The following is a 23838-nucleotide window of genomic DNA, read 5'->3' on the forward strand; positions in this document are numbered from 1 at the left end:
AAACACGTGTAACACATAGCTCACAAAGCCAGTTTGCCGAACAGTCACAGCCCTTAAGGCTAAACAACACACCTGATACACTTGTAATAGGTGACTATCATCAGGCACACTGATGTCCCGCTCACCAGGCTGAACAAGGAGAAGGTCACGGTGAGCTGCCTATCGGGCGCTAGGATCCGCCACAACACAAGCACTCAGGTCACTCCAAGGCAAGTACAAATATGACTCAGTCATTGTCCATGCTGGTGTGAATGACCTGAGACGTACCTCCCTGGACTACATGAAAAGAGACATAGAGGAGCTCTCTGAGCATGTAGCCCAGGCTGGTATGACCCTGACCTTGAGTAGCATCTTACCCTCACCAAGAATGATGCCACAGTATGAAGACAAGATTATCAATTTCAACAATTGGCTTAAGTATTGGTGTCATTCAAAGGGGATCCAATGCCTGTCAGTCTGGGATGACATGCTCGACAAGCCACGATGCTTCACTAGGGACGGCTTGCACCTGTCACCCCTGGGCTTTCAGATATTGGCAAAGGCTCTTGCTACCCCCATAGTGCCTTTTTTAGGCAAGGCTCAAAAGACAAACCCACCTCCATAGGTATCACAAGGGATAAGAAACTAAGAGTAATGCTACTCAACGTCAGAAGTCTAAACCTCAAGATGCATGCACTCAAAACTCTCCTTAGCATGGAGAACATAGATATCTGTGCAGTAACAGAAACCTGGTTCAAGGCTCTCGAGAGCACCCCAGCACTACCAGGTTATACCTCATACCATGCTTTTCGGGCCCAAAACTTGGACCGAACCACAAAAGGAGGGGGAGTATCAATATTCATCAAAGATACCCACACCTCCAGGTTGGTGGCACAGCACGAAGCATCAGAGACTATTCATGTGCAACTAACAGTGGGTAAAACTGCCTTCCAGTTTATAGCCTGCTACAGACCACCCTCCCAAACCAAGGAACCCCACTCAGCCTTCCTGAGAACACTGGAAAATATGAAGGTCTCTCCAAACACCAATATATTGGGTGACTTCAACTACCCAACCATAGACTGGGAGCATTACTCTAGCTCCAACACCCTAGCCCAAAGGTTCCTAGAATTTATAAACTCAAATGCAATGGAACAACTTGTTACCACTCCCACAAGAGGGGAAAACATACTGGACCTGATCATCACCAACATGGGGACTCTATGCTCCAGACCAGAAGTGTATTCCTCACTGGTAAGATCAGACCATAAACTAATCTCACTGGATATTCACATCCCGACCCCACCCCATGCCTAGAAAACCACAGTAAAAAACTTCTCTAAAGCAAATTTCACACTCCTCAAAACCGAGGTGAAATCCTTCAAAGCCCCCGGGCCTGTGGATAATACGGCCCAGACCACAAAATCCTTTATAAACACATTCTATGAACACCTTCAGGAATGCATGGATCATGCAATCCCAAATAAAACCAAGACCCAATCCTCCAAAGGCAGACGTTCTGTCTGGTGGACCCCAGCCATAAACAAACTATACAATAGAAGGAGGAAGCTACTACATGACAGAGCAAAATCCCAAAAAGGGAAGGCATCTCTGATCAGTATTAGCAAAAAACTACGGGCACTCATAAAATCGTCTAAGGCCAGCTTTGAGAGAAAAATTGCACAGGACACTAAGGATAATCACAAGGCTTTCTTTAGTTATGTTAGGAACCTGGGTGGGAATTCCCAGATATGCTCAGAATTAGTCCAAAATGACAAAAAATACACCGAACCCAAAGACATTGCCAACATCCTAGCTGACAGGTTCAGCGCAAACTTCTCCCCCACCTCCCCACCAAAAGGGCTAATATCTATCCCAGCAGAGTGCTGCCCCCCTGACATCTCAGATGCTCAGGTAAGAGCCGCCCTCTCCAAAGCAAGAAACACAGCATCAATGGGACCAGACGGTGTCCCGGGCTGCGTCCTACATGAACTCCAAGAAGAGCTAAATCCAAACCTAAAACTAATGTTCAATCTCAGCCTTACTACAGGATATGTACCCAAAGAGTGACGTACAGCAACAGTGGTCCCTCTTCACAAAGGTGGTGCCTGAACGGATCCTGGAAACTATCGCCCCATAAGTCTCACTAGCTTGGTCTGCAAAGCTATGGAAAGGATCATCATGGACCTTATAAATAAAGATATTGGGGACCTACAGACACTGGATCCTACCCAGTTCGGCTTTGTTAAGGGCAGATCCTGCCTCTTAAACCTGGTCGATTTCTTTGAAACAGTCACCAAGGCCATTGACAAGGGGAAGGTGGTCCACACAGCCTACCTGGACCTCGCAAAAGCCTTCGATACAATACTCCACTCGAGCATTATAGATAAGCTCACCAGCTTAAATATAAACCCCTATGTCACTAGATGGGTTGCAAACTGGCTCAAGGACAGAACCCACATGGTTAGAATAGCTGGAGCCATGTCAGACTCCAAACCAGTTACAAGTGGCGTCCCACAAGGCTCAGTCTTGGGACCTCTCTTGTTCGGTATATATTTCTCGGAGGTACAGGCCAACATGGAAGGACTGTGGCTGACCAAGTTCGCAGATGACTGCAAACTGGGCGCCATAATAGACTCTCCAGCTGACACAAGCATCCTCCAAAAGGGCCTCACATAAACAGACAACTGGTGCCAGAGCCATGGCCTCAAGCTAAATGCCAAAAAGTGTATAGTCATCCCCTTTGGCAAAAACAAAGTGCCCACAAATTACCACATAGGTGGTAATCCATTAAGTACAGAAGAAGTAATTAGGGACCTGGGGACCCAAGTTGATAGCAATCTCTCATTTGACAACCACGAGGCCAAAGTGGTTAGAAAAACATTTTATATAGCCCACCTAATCATGAAGGGATTCTCATCTAGATCAGGGGAGGTCATCGTGCCTCTTTACTCATCCCTCATCAGGCCCATAATTGAGTACAATGCCCCTTTTGGGATGTACCTTACCAGACACCTGCAGCAACTGGAAAGACCCTCAAACAGATGCCGTATGCTGCCCGGTTAAAGAAACTCCAGCTCTACTCAGTGGCATACCGCCTGCTCAGAGGTGATCTGTGCCTGACGTATAAAGCCATGTCCAACCTGGAATTAATGGACATGCTGCACCTCAGAAAATCCAAATCCCATCGAGCTACGCGCTCGAGGGACTTAAACCTCAGCACTGAAATAAATAGGACATGCTGGAGGGACAGATTCATAACCCAGAGGCTCCCTTCACTCTGGAATAAAATCCCCATCCAGGTTAGGCAGAGTCCCTCATTGACTCTCTTCAAGAGGAATCTTGATGAGTGGATGGGAGATCGTAGGTTTACCCCGGGTATCACTTCTGTGTCACTGTTAGACAGAGGCACTGTATACTAACCTCGAAAAAGGGAATAGCAAAATTAATTTAAAATGGGTGGCGAAAGCCATACACACTCTGGCTAGGCTTATAAATGCCCTAGGGCAGATAGCCTAGTATGAACCTATGAACCTATGAGAGGTATATTCATACAATTCTTGTGTGTGTTCACTCAGTTTTTTACTCGTAGTTTCAGTTTCTTCGAGCATCACAAAGTCATGCAGTTAGTGAACTGACAATAATACAAACTGCTCTTGGGTTAAGTGAGTGGATGGTTAGGTAGATGTGATTATCTTGTGACAAACTCACATCCTGTTCTAGACAGTGCGTCACTGGATGGGTCCTGGTTCCATCACAACCCTAAACTGTATTAAGTTAGCAATCAGAGAATGAATGAATGCACTACTGCTTATTTAACTTTTGCATAGCATTTGTTGCTAATTTAGAGGACTGTGGCTGGGTAACCAATCGTAACTTAACAGTATGTCTAAGAAATCGAATGAATAAATTCATCTTGAGAATAATACTCAAGAAGAGAATTTCTTGAATCCATGTTGAAAACACATTTGGTTATGATTAGAGACTTGAACATTCTTTACAATACATGGGCAGTTTTAGCTGCCCCAATCTACAAGTTAAAAAAGTACAGGAGCTCAAAGTACCAGACTGCTTTAAAAGCGGTCATACAGTTCTTGCTGCCACACAAATGACAGCCTGCAGTACCCCCCCCCATCATCCAACAGTTTTAAAAGCTGTTAAACACTTTTGACTTGAAACAGTTTTGTTGTTTATGAGGGAGTGTGAAGTGTGTTACCTTTTAAAGGTGCCTACAAATTTCCAGTGCAGTTCTAAAGTAGTTGCCAAGCATTTTTGGTAAAAACATTCATACAAGTGAAGCAAGCCAGTTATGTGATATGAGGGAAAAGGCCCCGACTACCGAACAGATGACCCAAACTTGAATAATGGCTTAGTCACCTATAAGAGATAAGTCAGGGAAGATGGAAGTGAGTGGCCATTGCTGGCTTGCCCTTCCTGGGAGAAATTGACACCTAGCAGGAGAGGTAGGTATTATATAATGGAGGTCAAGCCTGCCAAAGCTGTGCTGTCAGTGCATCTTGCATGGGCATGTAGAGGCACATTTCCCTTCAAAATATAGCAATGGCAGATCATACAGAATCTAGTGAGGAGAGATGAGGGTGATCCCAGGGGACAGAGTAGATTGCTCCTCAGAACTAGCAAGCTGGCCCACTCCCTACCACTTGACAATTGCTGGGAACAAACAGCCAATCAGGATTCCCCATCAGAAATGAATGGATTGTAGGCTTCTTGCTTAGTCCCAGAATGTCTGGCTCCCTTAACCTGTGAATGAACAACTGGGTGCTGCTGGTAGTACTGCCACTGGCAGATGTCCTGGAGCAGCATAGAAAAAAATAATCCTCACTATATCAAGCTTGTTATAACCAGGTTCTTGCATTCAAAACTTGCTAAATACACGTATTTCTCAGTTTTAGAGTGAAATTAACATGCTCCATGTATTACAAATATATTATACCCATTTTTCTTACTATTTAACCATAGTACTAATTGCCCTGGTCTGCATAAGAATGTACATAAAGCAATTTAAGAAACGGAAAAAAAAGTGTGAGTGTTTGTGTGTGTGTGTGTGTGTGTGTGTGGGGAGTCCTGGTTTTGAGTCTTGACAACTGCATTTGTTCACTCCAAATAACATACAGTCTTGGGACACAGGACAGTAGTCTTTCAAGAAATTAAAATAAATATTTGAAGACCTGAACCAATTTTTTGTATAGATGGGTGCAAATCAATCGTAGAATGCAGTTTCTTTAGTGAGGGAGTAGTTACTGCATGGAAAAATGTACTAAAACTTAATGGCTACAATATATACACATTACCAGCAATGCTAGTCTGGCACAGCTAGGACTGAACAATTAAGATGTTTGGAGGCAGAACTCAACACCTGTACTGCTTCAAGTACACAGTCATCAAGCATCAATGTGAACAAGTTTTCTTCAACTAATTTTCCACAACCCTCAAAGCTAAAAAAGTTACAATACTATTCAAAATGACATTGATGTCCAAGACACAATTTTTTCAGGATTACAAACTCTCTTCATCTGTATGCACATTATTATCATCATTATTATTTATTAAGAAAACAAAATAGCCAGTGCTACTAATTATCACTTCTATGATCTTCAGTTGAAGTCTAGTCTCTATATACCCTTTTGGTAGAGAGGGTTGCTTTGCCCAGTATCTTTGGGAGCTTCTGCAAACTTTCACTTCTTCCCACCTGCCTAAAATATGCTGTCAAAACCTGGATCAACTCTTGTTTACAAAACAAAATAAGTTAACCACTACCATGCTTCAGTTTTTTCCTGTTAGACCTTCATGAGTTGGCTAGGCTTCTAACCCACACTAATTAGTAAAAATATTTATAACATCCAATTATTCAGTCTACAATTGAACAGTTTAAGGTCATGAGGGAACTGAAGCCTATTCTGGCAATCAGTGAGCACGACAGGAGACAGCAATTCTGGACAGCTATCTTAAGATGCAAGTATGCACAAACCAACTGTGCTACATCATATCTTTGGAATGTGAGGGGAAACTGGACTACATGATGAAAACCAATGTGAGCACAGAAAATGCATGAAGATTCCAAACAAAAGGTAGGGTAGCTCATAACTGAACTGGAGAGCCAAGTTTTGGAGGCTTCTGCATAATTTTTGCACTTTGCATTTCATTATTTATTTTACATGTCCACAATTTTCCAAAGATCGTGAAGACTCATCAAACAATATGTTCCTAATGTGAATGATTTTGGCTGCTGCCAGCCAGTATAGAGCAGTACTTTAATTTTAAAAGGAGGAAGATAGGAAGCAATGCTGATGTATCAGGGCAGTCTTTGAAGTTCTGGATGCTTGGCAGAATAAACCATTTTAAAACAAAAACACTTAAAATAACACCTTATCCTAGAGGTTCTCAACCTGAGGGCTGTAGTAAAGTGGACATTCTGCAGGTTCCTCCATAGCTGTGCTCCCACTACATTAGCTCTGAGGAATCAGTGGAAGTACTACTTTCTTGTATTGCAAAGCAAATTTCGGGAATCTAACCACCAGTCCAGTGAGAGGCTACACTTATGGTCAACTACACATGCATCATACTGCTTTCTAAGAAAACAGCGCTACAAAATTTAAATAGGAGCTGTACAATGGACAATGTTACAAGGCTGACTGCAGCTTTTGTCTTTACCTGAGGTAGGTAAACATAAAATGAAGACCATCAAATTTTGGTAGGCTTGTGTGGGTTACTTTGATAGAAATAAATAGATAGGGAAGTAAATATTGTGGGAAGAAATAGCCAGGGAATTGTTATGGCTAGGCTTGTATAGGCGCTAAGGCAGATAGCCTAGTACCAACCTATGAACCTATAATATACTAACCTTGTGAAAGTTAAAGTTAAAATTATTTTAATCTGGGATTCAAGTATGGGCAGTTGGATGCAGGTTACCTTGGCAAAAGCACCTTCTATTATCCAGACAGTCATTATCTTTTTGGGAGGGTGGATTAAGTAGAATTTTGATAGGTGCAAAAGGCAGAATAGGAAAGTACATGAGGAATCCTGGACATCAACTTTTATGGCATCTTCATGATTTTTTCTGGTTTTCATAAATTTCCTTTGCACACAAGAAATCTGGGAGTAGAATTCTGAAAGGCAGTAAAGTCTTTCGGCTTTTCCCGGATAGGGGTCGCCACAGCGGAACTCCGGTCCGCTCATGATTGGCAGTGGATTTTGTGGTGCCGATTTGCCAGTCTGACGCCCAACCTTCAACGAAGGCACGCCCATTCATGCTCGCACCTACCTGCATGTCTTTAATGTCACTCGACATTGGGGAGGACATGCAGACTCCACAAAGAAGGCGCTCCAGCCGAGAATCGAATGGGAGAACCTCTTGCTGTGAGGCAACAACGCTAACCGCTGCATCACCGCGGCTTTCTGAATTCTGAAAGGCAGTAATGCCCTCAATTCCAGTAAACATAACAGCCTGAATTGTAAAATGCACTATTGATACTTTAGTGTTTGCAGGGTATATAATGCTTCTTTGGTGTTTGCAGGGTATATAATGCTTCTTTGGTGTGTGTGTGTCATTTAACGTTTCTTAGCAACAAATACATTACTTTGAAATGGTTTGCATAATTAAAGATTGCTATGCAGAATGTCTACTCTAACTAATTCTATTTTGCATAGAAGGATCTTCTATGACGTTTACAAGTCTTAATATGTACTACCCTTTACTGTTCTTTGATATGGTTTTGCTAAGTCGGCTACATTCTTTTGCATATATTGCACTCTGCAGCACCATTTGCTTGACACTCACTGAAGCATATCAACTCCTCAATATTTCAATGCCTTGTTTATATTCTAATCTTCAATAATTACAGCATATTGCAGGAGAAAAAATGAGACACCCACCACTGCAGCCATTTACCTTATGTAACTGTACACACTCTAGTGGTAAGCCAAAATTAAATCTTCCTGGAAAGTGGGATTATTTGATTGCTTGAACAGCTAAATCTGGGACAAGTTTACATAGTACTCACTGAAGAGATCTGTATCATAATTTTTGTGTTTTTAAACACTTGGCACCAGTTTTATAGCACTTATTGCAAAAGTGTGCCTGATTTTTCTGAATGACACAAGAATGTATTTAGATTATGTTGTACTCTGGTAAAAGTACAGTTGTGTACACCTACCATAAATGTAGATGTTCGAGTGTCTTCACTGTTGCAGTCATAACTGTAGGGTGCTCCTGCTGGCAGGCAGCCCGAGGTCGGCCAGAATTCCAAAGTCTGGGTCCGGCGTTGGCTGTACCAGCAAGTACCCTGATGTCAGAACGTAGAGGTATAAAGCTGACAGCCGACTCCATCTTCTTCAGCCTTTCTTGCCCCAGATGTCAGAAGCCCCCAACAAAGAAACCAAAAGGTGTCCAAATAGAAACACAAATACACCACAAAGGAAGTGGAAGAGAGACCAAGTGAAAAATAGAGGGGATTGGTGGGAGGGAAACACCGACCGCAACAGTGAAGACACTCGAACATCTACATTTATGGTAGGTGTACACAACTGTACTATGTTCTTCGTGTTTCACTGTTGCAGTCATAACTGTAGGGTAGAAGCTGTGAATGAGGGAGGAGGTTATGCAGAAGAAGGGGCAGCTAGAAGGCCCTGCAAAACAGCAGAGGCAAAGCCTGCCCTGGACTTAGAATACAAAGGGAGATTATAGTGCTTAGAAAAAGTATGCACTGAACTCCAAGTGGCAGCTTCCAAAATGTCCTTGGTAGGAACTCCTCTGAGGAAAGCTGCTGAAGTGGCAGCTGCTCTAGTAGAATGACTTCTAACAATACCTGGAATCTGTTTCCCATAGTGAGAGTAACAAAATCTTATTCCATGAGCAATCCATTTAGAAATAGTTTGTTTAGAAATAGCCTTACCTAGAGAACTGGAGGCATAAGAGATAAGCAATTGATCAGATTTTCTGAAATCTTTAGTTTTGTCCAGGTAAAATCGTAGTTGTCTGTGTACGTCCAATGAATGTAAGATCCTTTCCCCTTTATTTTGAGGATTTGGAAAGAAGGTAGGAAGGTGAATAGTCTGATTTAGAGCCACTTTAGAGATCACCTTAGGTATAAATGTAGGATTGGTCCTCAAGGACACTCTGTCTTGGTGGAAGATAAGATATGGTTCCACAGCCATGAGAGCTTGTAACTCTGAAACCCTTCTAGCAGAAGTCAAGGCTAATAAGATAGCTGTTTTCCAGGATAAGAACTTGATATCCGAAGCCGCAGCAGGCTCAAAAGGAGGCAAAGTAAGTTTCTCCAAGACATAATTAAGATCCCAAGCAGGAACAGGAGGAGTTCTGGGAGGTCTTAAATTCTTAGCTCCTCTCAAAAATTGTCTCACCAGCTGGTGAGAAAAGATGGGAGGATCAGTGTTGAAATGAGCCGAGATAGCAGAAGCATGGATTTTGATGGAGGAAAAGGAGAGGCCTTTAATCAAAAGGTCTGAGAGGTAAAGTAAAATGGAAGAAATATCAGGCAAAAGAGGATCTGAACCTCGATCCTGCATCCAAATACAAAATCTTTTCCATTTAGAAGCATAAGATTTTCTAGTGCTAGGCCGCCTAGCTTCTAAAAGAACATCCAAAACTTGTTTGGGAAGAGAAGAAGGAATCAAAGGCCCTTGTAGAGCCAAGCTGCCAGGCATAGGGTCTTGATTTGAGAATGTAGCATCTGACCCTGATGCTGGGACAGAAGAGAAGGGATCAGAGGTAGAATCCATGGAGGTTCCAAGAATAGGTGTTTCAAAGTTGGATACCAAAACTGCCTTGGCCAATTTGGAGCTATCAAAATGATAATCTTTGGTTTGTCCTGTTTTATTTTCAGTAACACCCGAGGCAGAAGAGGAAGAGGAGGGAAGGCATATCCCGAAAGATTCCTCCAGCTGAATGACAGGGCATCCACTTTCCACGCTGTTTTGTGGAAGGACCTGGTGCAAAAGAGAGGCAACTGATGATTGAGATGGGATGCAAACAGATCTATCTGAGGACAGCCCCAAACTGCAGTAATCCTGCTGAACAAGTTGGGGTCCAGCATCCATTTGTGAGGATCCAACAGGTTTCTGCTTAGGCTGTCTGCTAAGAGATTCTGTTTTCCTGGAATGAATTGAGCTTGAAGATGCAGATTCAGATTTAGAGCTGTGTCCCATAAACTCATGGCTAGTCTGCAAAGGGGGTAAGAGTGAGAGCCCCCTTGTTTGTTTATGTACCACATGACTGTGGTATTGTCTGTACGAATCAGAAGAGGCCCTGGTTTCAAAAGATTCTGGAAGGCTAGAAGAGCATTTTGGACTGCCAACATTTCCTTCAAGTTGATGTGCCAGGGAAGATGCTTCTTTGTCCAAGAGCCCTGCTGGCAAATTTCTAGAAAATGAGCTCTCCAAGCATAATCCGAAGCGTCCGTGGTTATGATCTGAGAAGGTTGAGGCAGACGAAAGGGTTTCCCTTCGTTTAAAGCACAAGCCCTGAACCACCAAAGGAACTCTTTTTGGAGGCAGGGAATCAGTGGAATCGTTGTGTCCAGACTGTGGTAATGCTGTGACCATACACTCTTTAGGTACCATTGAAGTTTTCTCATATGAAGCCTTGCATTTGGAATCAACAGGATGCAAGAAGCCATGTAGCCCAATGCCTGCAGGAATTTCCTTGCAGTGAGCCGAGTTAAAGTAGCCAAGGTCTTGAAAATTGAGGCCAGTTGAAATTGTTTTTCTGGAGTGAGGAAGGCCCTTTGCAAGCTTGTGTTTAGAAGAGCTCCTAAAAAAATCATTTGCTGAGAGGGGATCAGATGTGACTTTTTTGTGTTCACTGAAAATCCCAGAAGTAGGAGAAGACGTTGAACAAACTGCAGGTGTTGAAGTAGAAGGTCTTTGCTGTCCGCCTGAATAAGGCAGTCGTCCAGATAGGGGTAAATTTGAATCCCTTGGAGTCTGCAATAAGCTACTACTGGAGCCAGACACTTGGTAAAGACTCTGGGCACAGTAGATAAGCCAAAGGGCGGTACAGAGAATTGAAAATGCCTTGAAACTGCCTTGAATCTGAGGTATTTTCTGCGTTCCTGCCTGATGGGGATGTGTAAGTAGGCTTCCTTTAAGTCCAATCACCATCCAAGCATCGTGGGAGAGCATTGGAAGAAGTTGTTGTAGAGTAAGCATCTTGAATTTTGGAATTTCCAGATAGGTGTTCAATACTGAAAGGTCCAGAATAGGTCTCCATGAGTTTTGTTTTCTTGGGACCAGACATAGTCTTGAGTAAAAACCTTTTCCCATTTCTGAAAGTGGAACAGGTTCTATAGCTCTCATGGCCAATAAAGCGTCCACTTGATTTAAGGCCTCTGACCATTGATGTTTTGGCAGATCTGTCCAACCGAAAGACGTTGGTAGAGTATGAAAGTGGAATTTGTAACCTCTTAAAATCACGTCTAAAACCCATTTGTCTTGAGTAATATGTGTCCAATTTTGGTAGAAAAGAGAAAGTTTTCCTCCGAGAGGGGCTTCCAGGCAAGGAGGACCTGTAGCCCAACAGAGGGAGTCATTGGATCTGCTTCCTTTGTGATTGAGATCTGTCTTCTCCCCTTCTAGGTGAAGAAGCAGTCCATTGTCTGGACCTGTAAGAGGCCTGAGCCCGACCTCTGGAGCGTCTATATCTTCCCCTTTGAGGCCTGTCAGACATGGGAAAGGACCAATTTTTGGAGGGCCAATTTCTGGAAAATCTAGGAGGCTGAACTTGTAAGAAATCTTTAACCATCTGCATAGATTTCGCTTTATCTTCCATCTTTTTAATAACCTCCTCAGCCTTAGACCCAAACAAAACATCATGCTGAACAGGGGCATCTAACAATTTAGCCTTAACCTGCTCAGGTAAATTCTGCTCTCGAAGCCAAGCATGTCTCCTGATAACAGTACCAGAGGCTGCGGCCCTGCAAGAAGCCTCCAAGGCATCAAAACCACAATGTAAACTATGTTTGCTAACTTGTTCAGTTGCATGCAATACATCCTGTAATTCCTTGTCCTCTGCACATGCCGGAAAGGTAGAAAGTTTTTGCTTTAAAACAGACAAAAGAAATTGCTGATACTTGAACATATGAAACTGGCAATTTAAAGCTCTAATAGAAAGAGTAGCAGAAGTATACACCTTTTTGCCCCATCTGTCCAAGGCACGAGAATCCTTTTCAGAGGGAATAGGATTTTTAGATGAAGCAGCCTTAGCAGCCTTGGAACCCTGAGAAATAGTTTCAGGATCAGCAGAAGGGTTCTTGTACAAAAATTGATGGGAATCAGGGACCCTGTAAAATCTATCCGGCTTAGAAGGAGCAGGCGGAAAGGAATCAGGATTCAGGTTAGCTTCAGAGAAAGCATCATCCACAATATCAAGAACAGGAGGAATAGCCAAAGGTCTGTTTTGAGGGAGAAGGAGAAACTCCCCAAGTCTCTTTTTGGTAGCAGAATAATCCTGACCTTCCCAATGAAAATGCTCTCTCATCTCATGCAAAGTTTCCCCAAAAGAAAAATCTTCAGGGGGAGAAGCAGAGGGAATAGAGTCCTCTGCATCAGAATCCTCATAGGGAGGAAAAGAATAATCCTGGTCTGAGGAAGAGACTGAAGACACAGAAGCCTGATCAGAGGAATCCAAAGGAATATCCTGCCTATGCCTTTTTTCAGGAGGAGGGTGAGAGCCCCTAATCATAGTAAGCAAATTTTCAGCCATTCTTAATAATTGCTTCTGGGTCTTAGGAGTTGAATCCAAAGAAGCTTGAGAAGAAACCCTTGGCTTAACAGGGGTCTTTGACTTTGCCTTTGTCTTTGTAGTAATAGTGATATGAGAAGGCCTGAAAACCCCTTCAGAAGCCGGTACCTGCACAGCGGTTCCGGACCCATCTGAAGGAGCGACGTCCGAAGGTCCTGCAGCAGCTGAAATACTGGGCCTAGTTGGCTCCCCATGGGAGTCCGTGTCGGCCATCGGTTCCGAAGTGGCTGACGACAGGGGCTGCAAAAGCGCCTCACTGATGACCGCCAAACCTGAAGCTGGCTCCGGCTGCAAAGTATCCTGTTTGGACCTCGGAGGCCTATCCTTGTCCTTGCGCTTCTTGTGAATTCCGGTTGCCGGTAAAGTATCCGACGACATCCTATAATTGAACCGTCTACCGAAATAATTCAAGGCCCAATCGTACCTACGCTTAATAGTGCGAGAATTAAACCTGGCACAAAACCGACAGCAAGAAACGTCGTGGTCAGGGCCCAAGCAAGGAAGACAGTAAGAGTGGAAATCTTTATGAGGTATTTGTTTTCCACACGATATACAATTATTAACTTTTTCTGACATCGGAGGAGCAAGAAAAAAGTTTCCCCAACGGGGTACTTAGCGTGAGAAGAGAAGAAGAAGACTTCGGACCGACGACAATCAAAGCACGTTGTCCGGAATCCGCCAACCAACCACTTGCGAGCTGCTTTCCACCACACGGCAAGAAAGACTGGAGAAGATGGCGTCAGCTGTCATCTTTATACCTCTACGTTCTGACGTCAGGGTACTTGCTGGTACAGCCGACGCCGGACCCAGACTTTGGAATTCTGGCCGACCTCGGGCTGCCTGCCGGCAGGAGCACCCTACAGTTATGACTGCAACAGTGAAACACGAAGAACATCAGGATGTCCCCGGAAAAAGGGCTGGTAATCTGAGTGTTCACACCATACTGCCTGCTGTGGGGAAATATAAACTGGCTGTCTGATATATGCTTTTGTCATATACTATACAGAATTAAGTGTGACATGTCTTGTGGCATGGCATGTGGATAGGAGTGACATGGCTGAATTTATAACATGTTACACTCATGACGATGCTGTAGTAGCATTACATGCGACTCTCTGAAAGAGGAAGTGGAGGTTAAGTATTACAGTACTGACTAAATAGGCCTAAACTAGGCAGTTAAGTGTAGGGATCAGCTGAGAGCTGGGCAAGTTCAGAGCCACAGTACGTGGTCACAGAGGTAATGGCCCCTGGTCTGCATGAAGGGGACCAGAATTAAACTTTTTTTTCAAAAACAAATCAAAGTGTGCAACAGTGCTGGTGCAGATCTGGCTACATCTAGCGGGAAATACAAGATTACACCACTTTGCGGTATTAGAAATACATTTGTCATATCTACCTTATTGTACTGACTTTCTCTGTCACTTGTCATGCAAAGATGGCCATTATAATAATCTTCAATTTAAATCTGCATACTTGTAATGTTGGACTACTCTCTATTATAAATGTTGCATACTTAAATATTAGCCTCAGTAAAAGGAAGACATTACTTTTCTGTTGTACTTTTCATCATCATGACATTCAATACCACATACTAATGTGCTGGCACCCCAAGGGTACTGTGGGGAAACCCCAGTTATTAAGGGCGTCATAGTACAGAAAAGGTTGAGAACATCTGCCTTATTCTGTTTAAGAAATTAAAACATGTTTTTACTTATTTTGTACAAAAAAAGCAATCCCAGAAAGGAGTCACTTAGCTTGTATGAAACAAATTAATTTTTATTCAACTTTATTGTAGAAAATGTCCAATGTACTTGCTACGGAGGAACATTCTAACTTCCTGATGCCACTGGTAAAAGGAAACCAAAACATCTCTATACATTATACTTAAAGAAATTACCACAATCACACTACATTTGTAGTGGATAATGAGAAATGCACAAGTGAAATGTAAAGGCAACTAACTGCACTGAACATAAAGATAAAGAGAACCACCATTTTACACCAGCAAATAAAGATTTTATATCTACAGCCAGGCTACTCTGAATTATAAACGGACATTGCATTCTCCTCCAAATGTTTTTTTCTTTGTATAATCATATACAAGTTGGGGCTAATCTGTGTCAGCAGCATGACACACTAAGCATTCTTTCTATTCTCCACAGTTTTAACCTGGGTAACCTTGGTTTACCCCTTCAGAGTAGTGTTGCCAGCCCACCCACTTATACTGGTGAGTGATGATGTGTCAATGGGAGGAAAGAGCAGGCCAGAGAACCAACACTGCTGCTCACACAGGTTGACTTTTTATTTTGGTAGTAGGCCCTTTTAGATGTGGACATCCCTTCTAAAGCAAGGACAGCTGTGAGATATGATCCTCGGCACATCCCTGTCCAGGAACATTGGACACATGCTCCCTAGATCGATCCACTCACCTAGCCTGGCAGCTTTTCTGAGCTCCATGGTTCACTGGCTTAGACAACATACATGCCTTCCACCAGTACATCATACCTATACCTCCCCTGACAGGAAGATGAGTAAGCAGGGTCTTATTTCTCTATCCTTCCTACAAGCTTAAGCAGGCACTCAAGATGATCAAATTTGTGTAGCCCGAGTTAAAAGGGATTTATCCCTCAAACAATGAAGCTTGCTACTATTCCAAAAAATAAATTATTCTAAGATAAGGTTCAAACTAACTAAAAAATGAGAGGGCATAAGTAATGAAAATAAAACTCCAAGGACTAATAACTTCCTCAGACCTTTCTCTAGCATCTCATTTTAAAATCCAGGTTAAGACTGCTCCCTGCTTTCAGGCATAGTCGGCCTTAGGCATAGGCCAACTAGGCAGCCGCCTAGGGCGCCGCTCTAGCAGGTGCGCTTTTCCAGCAAACTGGATGGTGTAAACAGACTAGGATGGGGGCACAAGGTGGGGCTTGGGGACACCGTGGAGTCCTTTGCCTAGGGCATCAGTTGACCTAAGGCCGACCCTGCTTTCAGGGTATCAAATCAGCATGTGCTTGGTTTTGGAACTAAAAGGTTAAGCATCTGAAAAAGCATTCTAAGTCCATCCAAATTTCTATCACAATTGTCAATCAATTTCCATTCAAAACATTCGGCCTCATATGGCTCTCTGCCTTCAAGTTATCAATTAGCTCATGCTTGATTTTACAGCTGAAAGGTTTAAAATCTGGAAATCTAAACTGTAAGTTGCACAGCACTAATCAAGCTATTGTTTACCTGTTTTTGTTAATCATATGAAGGGGTGTTTTTCAATGTAATTAAAATTCTTTACTTAAAGATGTAAAACCTAGAAAAAGATATAGTTTGGTTAGAGTCAAAGCTATGCCTATGCCCATACTGAAAAACTAAAAGCTGATATTGTAACAAGATTGATGTCAGGCTAAGGAAAACTGTTTTAAAGAGGTTATTTATGTTATTCACTTTTTATTTTTTTTTACTATTAACACATTTGGTCTGCAAAATATGTTTAACCTTATGACCTTTTCTCTTGTAAGATGTAAAAGGAGATGAAATGAAGGGAAATGCTGTTTGAAATGCAAAATATACACATTCATATATCCTGCGGTAACAGGTTGCAGAACATAGCTACAGTCTACTTCAAAGTAGGTGACTACAACTGTGAAAATAAAACAGACATTAAAATGCACACAGTTAAGAGATCCTAAATATTAGTAATAGGTTCATAGCTTAATACTAGGCTAACTTTTGGGAAGGATCATTCTAAGCTTAGCCAATATCCCAAGGTTAGAATCAAACCATGTACCGTGCATCTATGAAGTGAAAACCTTAACCATTATGCCAGACTAACCCTCAAAGTTTCGACATAGCAGGTTCTATTGAGATTGTAAACTCAGATTTCTGGAGTCAAAGTGCTAACCATTACACCATGGAACCTCTTCTATTGCTCTGGGCAGATATAACTAAACCCTTTTCATTTACAGGTGGAAGATGTGGTAAAGTTACTTCTGCTGTGGGAAAGCAAACTACTCAAATAAGCTGATGTAGGTGTTTTTGGCAATAGGAAATTATGGAATTTTTTGGGGAACAAGAACAAAAATGACGACCTGAAATATGTATAAATATTTGATGCTGGTCTTTGTTCTGTCTTTTCTTTGCTTGGCAATGTTGAGGTAACCACTTCCTTACAAATCTGCTATTTGCAGTTTCTACCTGTTATTTTCTAGGAACTTAACAGTAAGGGTTCAGTGCTACAAGGTAAACCGTTACATGTATGTAGTCTACATATTTTTAAATATTCCTGTCTTTGTAACTTACAATTATTTTAATATTATTTGTGCACTTTCTTATTCCACTGCATATTTTATCTGTAACTGCATTTTTCATCTTATAGTGCAAGTAAAGTTTATTCACTTTAAGATCTTGTGGCTGGTCTTTATTGTTATCCGAGATGAGTTGTAATGTACCACAGCAGGTTAATAACATGTGGCTTCCATCTCCATTTAACTTGACCAGATAGGTCTACTACCAGTGAAAGTATTAATGTGTTGTTGTTTGTCTTTCGGCTTTTCCTGGTAAGGGGTCGCCACAGCGGAACTCCGGTCCACTAATGATTGGCAGTAGATTTTTGTGAAACGCCGAGGTGCCAGCTCGACGCCCAACCGTCAACGAAGGCACACCCATTTACACGCATGTCTTTCGAACGCTATCCAACCACGGGAAGGACATGCAGACTCCACACAGAAGGCACTCCCAAGCCAAGCAGAGAATCGAACGGGAGAACCTGCTGCTGTGAGGTAACAGCGCTACCGCCGTACCACCGCGGTATGAAAGTATTAATGTGTACCATTTCATATTTGCCTTTAGCTAAGAACAGCAGGTAACTATGCAGTCCCTAGTTATTCCAGGGTAGTGGCAGTACAACTCTGCCAGGACAAAAGGTGGGTGGGTGTGTGTAAATAACTTTCATGAAAGGCAGTTGCAATGGATATGGGCCACTGGAAGACACTGTGGTTCACAGAGAGTGTGGTGGCAAATGGACCTGGGTTTTTAGACCAAAGGTTCAGCTCTAAGTAGCCTATGTACAGTGTAATCTAATGGTGGATGTTGAAAGCTCATGCCTAGGACAACAGTGCATATTTTATGCTCTTGGGGCCAAGTTGATTACTGAGTTACAGCTGTGTGTATTTTTTATTTTATTTTAAGCTTCAGTGTACCAGAAGGGTGACTTCACAGGCCATCCCACTGGTGTCTACTAGAACCTTTTAACAACACCGGTGGCAGTAGTACCATCAATTTGTGACATTTTCAATGGCATTGACAGGATTCAAACCAAATCCTTCATCCATCCATTGGATCATACATTTAGATGGCATTGGTGGGATTCAAACCTCATCTAAGCTACCACTCCTCAGAGCAAGACTTAAGCTTTTTAAATGACACTCACTCATTCCCTTCTTTCCTGCAATTTCAGACTGATCACATGGATCTTACTAATCATTACTTCTCCACTATAAACTACAATAGAGCTACTGTGACTATAAATGGCAGCACTTCTTTCCAGACTTAAAGAATGTAGTGAATATACAACCACTACAGTATTTTTTAAACCTTGGCCTAATCTTATTGTGCTGCTCTAGAACACAGGAAATAGGAACTCTTGTACTACAGTGAGTGCAATGAAGACAACTCCATTGTTTCTGCATCCTGTGACCTTATAAAATCAAGACCTGGTCTGATTCTACATTACTGCTCATTCCAAAGCCACAATGTTGTCCAATTGCCCAATACCACTTAACACATGGAAAAAAACGATTAGCTATTACTTGGTGAAATGAAGATCTATGCCTTCCCAGACATCAGGTCTCCTTAAGTACACTATGTAAATCATCTTCATGAGCAGGGTTGACACATATAACAGGTCGAAAATGTCATCCAAAATCAAAAACAATGCCATATATCAAGCAATCACAGAGTGACTGCTGAAACTACTTTTCTTAAAAGAATAGAATATGCAACGCAAAACAGGAGGCTTGGACATCTCAGTCTAACAACAAAGTGATTAACACTGAAGTCCTACATTTACTGTCTACTATCTGATGAGCAAACTGTCAATACCGATTTGCAATTTGTACAGCTGGTGATGAAAAGCACTGTGAAACTGAATTAATCTCAAAAAGAAATTACATGACAGACAATCGATCAGTGTAAAAGCTTGTCAAACGTAAATAGCAGATGATTATCCAGACAACTGTATATACACTAGAAATGCATTTTTTTTTTTTGTTTTGCAAAAAGAATATTACACAATTGATTCCTGCTAACCATTTAGACGCTATGAAAGGATGTTAAAACTGATCAGAACAGAAATCTTGATTGTCAAGTCAAAAACAGGAAGAAAGCAGTGGGAGGTTCCTTACTGTGAAAATAAAAGCAACAAAAAGAAATCTTAGCCAAAAGAAAAACGTACAGAAAAGTTCAGCTGCTTTTTCCTTTCACATAACCTTATCTAAAAGAAAATGTACAAAGTTCAATCACTTTTTCCTCTCCTGTATCAATCCTTTAAATTCTTTTAAATATCACAAATATGTGCAGAACAATTTTAAGGCATTTTGGAAGGCAGATTAACCTTGAAAAAGAAGGGAAAAGGCCTCCTCTGCTACATTAAAACCCTTACTCTCAAGTACTAGAACTTGCACGGTACAGTAAGCTAGTACTTTAAAAAAAAAAAAAAACTTGATATGAACCAGTTTATCTTATTCATGGAGTAAAGGTTAACAAGTGATGCTGGGCGATATAAAACTGAGTAATGAAACTGATGTATGGATGGGGGGATGTTTAGCCAAGGAGAAGGTAGACATGGCAAGCAAACCTTACATCTGGTAGATTGATTGCCACCAGACCAAATTCTGATTTCTCAATGGCAGGCCTAAACATAGCTCTTTGTCTCTGATTGAAGATGAGAACTAAAGGTCACGAAATGTTTTAAACATTCCACAAGTATGGACTTGGAGGCATGAATACTAACACTAAAGTCCTCATATGATGGGGTAAAACTTTTGTTGGACCTAATATCAAGGGATAAGCTGACAACAGCCAAGAAGTTGGGTAATGGTGTGGGGTGTGGTCAGATGTCATACAGTGGGGTATAATTCAGACAATGTTCAGGAGTGCAGCCAAAAATAAAGGGGTCATTTGGGGAACAGAGTTGATATTAAGAGACAGGTTGTCTTCAGATTAGGGCCCAACAAAACAAAACTGGAACTGGGTGGTGAAGCAAACAGTGGTAATGTGTCTTGAAAGAAGTTTCTGGATAAAGGACAATGCAGTGAGTGACTGCTAGAGGAGATGTTAGGGGACATTAAGCAGCAGAGCAACTAGCATTTCAGAAGACTGCTAAGCTAAGGGCACAGAGGTCCTCTATAATGGTAGTGAGGAGCATAAACTAGATTAAAGGCAACAAAACTGTCAAGAGGAGGGGACCCCAACTCCAGAGTTGAGGAGATCAATTAAGTGGAAAGTGCTCTTACAGAGAGCAGGAGAGAACAGCTGTATTCTCCAGAGAGCAGCCTGCTGCCTGACACATGACGAAGTGGAACCCCAACTCGTTTGAGAGCACAGATATTAAATGAAAAGGAAGTAGCAGGGTAAAAGGACAGAAACTGATAATCTAGAGCTATAAAGCTTTGCTGCACACAGACCCTGAAGAGGTCAAGGCTTATTTCTTGCAATGTTTGTTTATAATCATCATGTCTTACTGTACTTTCTGGGAATCAAAGTGTACAATTCTGATGCGTCTTCAAGTAGGTCTTCCCTACCTGTCATCATGTGTGAAATCGATGATGTTGCAATATGATCACATCTAGATGAATTGCAATTCCTCAACTGCATTTAGTCACAGAGGAACACTGCTGGCACTGTTTCAATTATAAAATCAAGTTATTCACTTCACTTTCCTCAGAGGTTGCGTGACATGGAGTAAGCATATACAAGTAAGGGGTTGTGCAGAGGGTCTTGCCATCTTGCAAAAGCACTTAACTTTTTCTTCTGTGACAAGCTTTTGCTGGGTTCATCTGGATATGACTTGTGGATTTAAAGCAGAACATTCCAGGTAGCCTACTTAATATGACTGCAATGAGGAGAGGATACAACATTCAACTCTGGGCCCAAACATGGGGCCAAGAAGAATGTAGAATTTGTTTGAGGATCTGCTCCCCATTCATTAACTTAAAAGTAGTCATGATCAAAAACGACAACTGACAGGGGACTCAGGTGGTACTGAGTTGCATCCCCTCCAAAAAAAGGTGGTTTTGAGAAGCCTATTTCACTTGTTTTATTTATTTTTTCTTAAAAGTTGCAGAGTTTCTCACTGTTGGGACTTGGAACTCAGCCAGCAGCATACCGTGCAGAGAAAAACATAACTTTACTTGGCTGGGCTGACCATACAGGCATTTTTTTCCGACTCCCTTTTTCTCCCTTATTCCCATCCAGACAGCTGTACCAGTTCCCCACATCCTTTGCCAGGTCTACCAGCAACTCCAGTCTATCCCTGAACTAATACCAATTTTTGAGCCAGGGTCAGCAAGGATCTTAAAGGTATCTTGGGGGGGGGGGAGCCAGGGGGACCACGTTGGCTAACATCCAGAATTTTTTTTTTAAGTCTAGTACAGATTGCTCCCCTCCTTTTAGGGATGATACCTTGACAACTTCCACGGGGTCTTTGTGATGGGAAGAGTGGTCCACTCTACACCCCACTTCTATAGGAAGCATCAGCACGCTGCCTTGCCCCTCAGCTGTAGAATATCACAGAGGGTTTCCTGGTCTCTGCCAGAAAGTTCCAACTGCTTTGTGTGCTGTGCACATGCCTCAGTTTCCCCTTAGGATGTGCATGCCTATCCTCCCTGCTGCTAAAAAGACCCTGATCAATTGGGTTGTTTACAGGGTATCTTCCTTATACACCACCACAGTGGCAACAAATCAGCATTTAGTTGTGTAGTCCCCCATACAGAATAAAGTGGTTGAACTTTAATACATACCCACCTGCTGTTTCTTGGAGGTAGCAACAGTACTTTACTGGGGCTAGTTGGACTGCCAGACAACACTGCAATTAACCATTTCCCACTCTCTCAGGCTGCAGCAGATGATTAGAACCTGAAACAGCATGAAAAGCAAACAGTTTAAAAAATGCTCAGCACTGTCTGCATTTAACAAATAAATGGCAAAAGTGATGACTTCATGTAGATGGACCCTGATGAATAAGATGCGAGTATGCAAAATAGAAAAACAGTAATTGTTTTTATTAATTTTTTTTTTTTACATAAAATGGTGGACAACCTTGGTGGTCCATTAGCACAAATAAGCTCTTTAACAAGAGACAAGCAAAATTGTATTACAGCAAATCAAACTGCCAGCCATATTAAAGACGATCAAAAATGCCAGCAAGGAAACACAAATGACCATAAGAAAGGTCAAAAGCTAAACATGAATTAAAACTTGCATCAGAAGCTGATGATAACTACAAATCCTTCTTTTGTATCTTAAAAGATGGAGAAATAAAACCGACCAATGTTCTGAACTATTCCAAAATGGCATTAACTAAACTGACCATAAAGATGTAGCTAACTTAACTGGAGGCAGATTTAGAGCTAACTTCATCTCAGAAAGAGCCACTGAAATTCCACAAATCTCTAAATCAAATACTCCATCCAGAATATTATTATGAAGTAGGTTTGAACTGTGACATATAAAATTAACACATCATCTTCCACAGGCCAGACAGTTTACCTGGATGCCTAGTAAATAATGCCAAACATGCCCTTTTGAACACGCCAACTGCACTTATTGATTTAAGCTTATCCAAGGGGTCTGGCCCTGTGGTATGGAAACCATGTGGTTGCAATGCCCTTTTTGACAGGGTTGGCAATGTATTGCAGGTTAATTAACTAATTATGCATGCTGTATTTAATTGAGAGGCTCTTTCTTATTGGGTGTTTCTGTTTATGCCATGGCTCTAAATGTATTTAAAATGCAGTTTCTAATTGCTACACCTAGGTTCTGATGAAGTTGTTGTTGAATAAAACAGCTCAATCTTTCATTAAAATTGTGGACTTATTTTGTCACTTGGCGCTTTCTGGATACAATTCCAGCATATACTAGTTATTTGTCTAGGCAGTATTTGAGCTGCATATGGACATCTAGTGTGTGAGGGATCCAGTTTTTCCCTTGTTCTTGGGCAAGGGAAAGAAAACTGGGAGATTAGAAGTCTGGCTTGAAGTAAACTCTGAGACCAGTTTAGGTATAAAGACAGGACTTGTTCTAAAATGAAATCCTTTCCCTGTGGAAAAAAAAGTAGGATTGACTCACCATAAGAGGTTCTCCGGTTCCATCCTTGGCTGGGGTGCCTTCTGTGCAGAGTCTGCATGTCCTCCCTGTGGTCACATGGGTTTCCTCTGAGTGCTCCAGTTTCCTCCCACATCCCAAAGACATGCTGTAGGTGGAATGGACACTCTAAATTGGCCCTAGTAGTGAGTGCGTGCATGTGTGTGCCTTCTGTGGAAGGTTGGGTGCCGAGGCTGGCAACTTGACACCGTAAAACTCCACTGCCAATCATGAGCGGACAAGGTGAGCCACTGTGGCGACCCCTAACCGGGAAAAGGCGAAAGAAGAAGAGCTGATGTCACAGCAATGAGTAAAACAGTCTTCCAAGATAAGAACCTCAGTTCAACCTCCTGAGCTGAATCATACAGAGAAAAACTAAGCTTCACAAGCTCAAAGTTCAGATCCCAAGGAGGAACCACCTGCTTCCTAGATGGACAAATATGTAACAGCCCTTTCAAAAACTGTTTAACTTGAGCATTATTAGAAAGGGTGATTCAGGAGCAGATAAGAATTAATGGCTGACAAATGTACCTTAACAAAATGTCATTGGATAGTAACTTACATAAACAATGAAGAACCAGAAGCAACTGGGCCTGAATAGAATCCTGGTCCTTTGACTGCCAGCAACTAGAACATTTTTTCCACTTTCACATACATGATCTTCTAGCAGCAGGTTTTCTCTCCTCCTTTCATACTTGCACATCCTAAGAAAAAAAGGTCCCTAAAAGGTA

The 23838-nt window shown here is 42.0% G+C and overlaps 1 protein-coding gene across 2 annotated transcripts in view; it reads right to left on the reverse strand.

Moving 5' to 3' along the window:
* Window positions 1–23838, reverse strand: part of KIAA1671 (KIAA1671 ortholog) — a 2688721-nt gene that overhangs the window by 2163753 nt on the left and 501130 nt on the right. Inside the window, exon 2 of one of the 2 annotated variants that reach the window (XM_044068487.1) lies at window positions 21770–21880. The gene's annotated coding sequence lies outside the window, so the exon portion shown is untranslated. Of the gene's footprint in view, window positions 1–21765; window positions 21881–23838 lie in introns of both variants that reach the window. The other variant, XM_044068488.1, reaches the window with a different exon arrangement.

This window comes from Protopterus annectens, chromosome 4.part0, assembly GCF_019279795.1.
Source record: "Protopterus annectens isolate FY-2018-M chromosome 4.part0, PAN1.0, whole genome shotgun sequence".
Classification (NCBI taxonomy): domain Eukaryota; kingdom Metazoa; phylum Chordata; order Ceratodontiformes; family Protopteridae; genus Protopterus; species Protopterus annectens.